Raw genomic sequence first — 449 nt, forward strand, 5'->3', positions numbered from 1 at the left:
GGCCAATAAGGGAGGAGTTTGCTGGAGATCCCACAGCAAGTTGGGGACATGTTCTTTGGCAATCTCTATCATCCCATTTGGTAATCAGTGTTCTCAGTTTGGCCTGAGTGTGATATTTTTCTTAAAGTGTTAATTGATACACTTTTAAAAAATTGTCTCTTAAAAAATTAACTCTGTGCCCTGGCTGGTGTGCTCAGTGGTTACAGCATGGCCTTTCGTACTAAAGGGTTGCAGGTTCAATTCCCAGTCAAGGGCACATACCTAAGTTGCAGGTTTGATCCCCAGCCTCAGTCTGGGCATGCATGGGAGACAACCAATTGATGTGTCTCTCTCACATCGATATTTCTCTCTCTCTCTCCCTCTCTTGATTCTCCAAATCACAGGTCCACAGGGTGCAGACCTGGAAGTCCCCAGAGATCACCCTGTGCCCAGTGTAGCTGACGGGCAGG

The sequence above is a fragment of the Myotis brandtii genome, unplaced genomic scaffold (assembly GCF_000412655.1).
Source record: "Myotis brandtii unplaced genomic scaffold, ASM41265v1 scaffold320, whole genome shotgun sequence".
In the NCBI taxonomy this organism is placed as follows: Eukaryota; Metazoa; Chordata; class Mammalia; order Chiroptera; family Vespertilionidae; genus Myotis; species Myotis brandtii.